Source organism: Meriones unguiculatus, chromosome 19, assembly GCF_030254825.1.
Source record: "Meriones unguiculatus strain TT.TT164.6M chromosome 19, Bangor_MerUng_6.1, whole genome shotgun sequence".
In the NCBI taxonomy this organism is placed as follows: domain Eukaryota; kingdom Metazoa; phylum Chordata; class Mammalia; order Rodentia; family Muridae; genus Meriones; species Meriones unguiculatus.
In genome coordinates, this window is record NC_083366.1 from 72088133 (window position 1) to 72090526 (window position 2394).

General features: G+C 45.4%; 1 non-coding gene across 1 annotated transcript; it reads left to right on the forward strand.

The window, feature by feature from the left end:
- Positions 1-2061: 2061 nt before the first annotated feature.
- On the forward strand, positions 2062-2164 carry LOC132649392 (U6 spliceosomal RNA). Its single transcript, XR_009587828.1, has one exon. It is a non-coding gene; the product is annotated as a U6 spliceosomal RNA (small nuclear RNA).
- Positions 2165-2394: the final 230 nt, after the last annotated feature.

The following is a 2394-nucleotide window of genomic DNA, read 5'->3' on the forward strand; positions in this document are numbered from 1 at the left end:
TGTGTAGGCTTGATTGTTCAGGAACTTACTCTGTAAACCAGACTGGCCTTGAAGTCATAGAAATCTGCCTGCCTCTTGAGTGCTGGGATTAAAGGCACCACCCCCTCAAGGATTAGCATTTATTTTAGTTTTTAATTACTCAGGGATTTTATTAGAGCTAGAGATATAGCTTGATGATAGAGAGTTTTGCTGGCAGCAAAACTAACCGAGCTAGGCATTTGCTGTTTGTTATACAATATATTTTGACACTGGGGAAAGAGTCAAATGCAGTTCCCACAAGATAGTACAAATGCCAGCTTTCCTGCTAACATGCTGTGCTGGGGTGGTTTTGTGAAGATTAAAGGTAGAGCATCATAGGTATCTTTCCATAGGTTCTCTTGGGCCATTCCTTTCTCATGGAAGTGGTAGTGGGGTTTCTGATGGAAAAGATAACAATTTTTCTCTACTCTTTCATTTGTAAAGCAATGAAGCAATCATAGTGACCTCCAGCACTAGCGGGTGTTCCGTCCTGAGAAAGAAGAGGTAGAATGGGAGAAAGCTGCCCTCAGGTTGGGTAGATTCTTCCAAACATTTTCGTTAGTGTCAAAGTCAGAATATTTCACTAACTCGGGGTATTAAAGCAGAGCAAAAATGTTTGACCCTACAGAACCCATCCCTGGCATCCAATAGATGAGCCTTATTCTAACACATCAGGTCAATACACTCCTGCAAGCTCTCTCCTCCATAACACTGTGTGTTTGTCAAGGTCAGAAGTTTGTCTCCCTGTAGAAGCAGCTCTGATCCTATTCATCCAGCTCAAAGCGGCCTTCCTTAGGTGGCAATATAGTTGTTTGCCAGGAGTTGGCACTAGAAACATCTGCCACCAGTATCAGTGGTTTCTCCTTCCACGGTAGCTAGTAGGAAGTCTTCCTTTGCCAGCAGCATTTCCATGGCAGCAACCTTAGACCCACAGTTTCTTGGTTACTGTACTCTCCTCCTCCTCCTCCTCCTCCTCCTCCTCCTCCTCCCCCTCCCCCTCCCCCTCCCCCTCCTCCTCTTCTTCTTTTTTTGTGAGATTATTTGTGTTTTCGTTTTGCACAGTGAGTTTCACTTGGGTCTGTATTCTTCTCGGCATATTTTCCTGCTGCAATTTTGTTTTAGTTTCATGTTCTGAGTTAATCACATTCTGCTTCTTTACTGACTTTGTGGTGTTTGCAAACCACTCAGTTTCAGAGCAGCTAGCTTGCTGCCAACACGGTCTGGAAAAATAAACGCTGGGTGTGTGGAGAAGTGCAAGAAGGCATTGCCTCGTCTATGGGTCTGTCACTCTCCTGCTTCTACAGGGACTGAAGCCATGGAGCAGATGGTCCACCTGAGTGTGAAGCAGTGAGGGGGGGCCCCTGGCCTCTCTGGTCCTGAGCTGAGGTCTCTGGCAAACCGGGTGTCATCTCCACCAATTGGAGGCGGTGGGCTGGCGGTGCTTCACAAGGCACCTGGATTCAGCCATCTTGACATCCTGCTGTTGTCACTAGGTGGTCATGCTCTGGCCTGAAGGAGCTGCTCCAGAGAGTGTCTGCAGGGTTCACCTCTACTGTGGGAATCTCTTTCCTGGGGGACAGAAGACAGGCGTCCAGCCCAGCTTGCTCAACACTGTTCAGTTCTGCACGGAAGCCAACTGTGGCAACCAGCAAAACTCAGAAACAAGCTGGAATCTTAGAAGTCTCAGCTGTCAAATGAGGAAAGATGTTTCCCAAATCAGTTCTTTCTGTGCCTACTTACTACCTAGGACACATGATCATCCCAGTCTTCATGGAATGGGCTGGGCTATGGCAGTATAGTGAGCCTACTTCTCGTGGCAGAGGTACTGCAAGCCCTGCCCACACCCAGACACCAGTGTGTCTGTGGATGGATTAAGCCGATTCTTCTGCATTATACCCATACTGAATATTCATAATTTTCCTGAAAGGTGTGGGCACTAAGCTAGGACCTCTAAAACCAAACTTATGCAAACTCCACAAAAAATATGTAAAAGGCTTGAGTACCACAAAAGTTTTAGCATACATAAGAACAAACCAAAACCTGCTGGCTTCAGCACAGATATACTATAATTGGAAAGATACAGAGAAGATCAGCGTCGCCCCTGGGAAAGGACGACATGCAGACTTAGGTAGCATTCCAAATTTTTATTTAAGCATTATCTGTCTACACATCCAGCGCTACAGAAGGTACTAGAAGGAAAACTTCAACCTGCAGAGGTTAACCACACTTAAGAAAACACACAGAATAAATAATCCCAGACTAGAAAATCAAAAGATGGACACTCAACAACAAAATAACAGGAATCAACAAACACTGCTCACTGATGATTGTCAGCATCAATGGTATCAATTCCCCAATTAAAAGACACTTAATGGA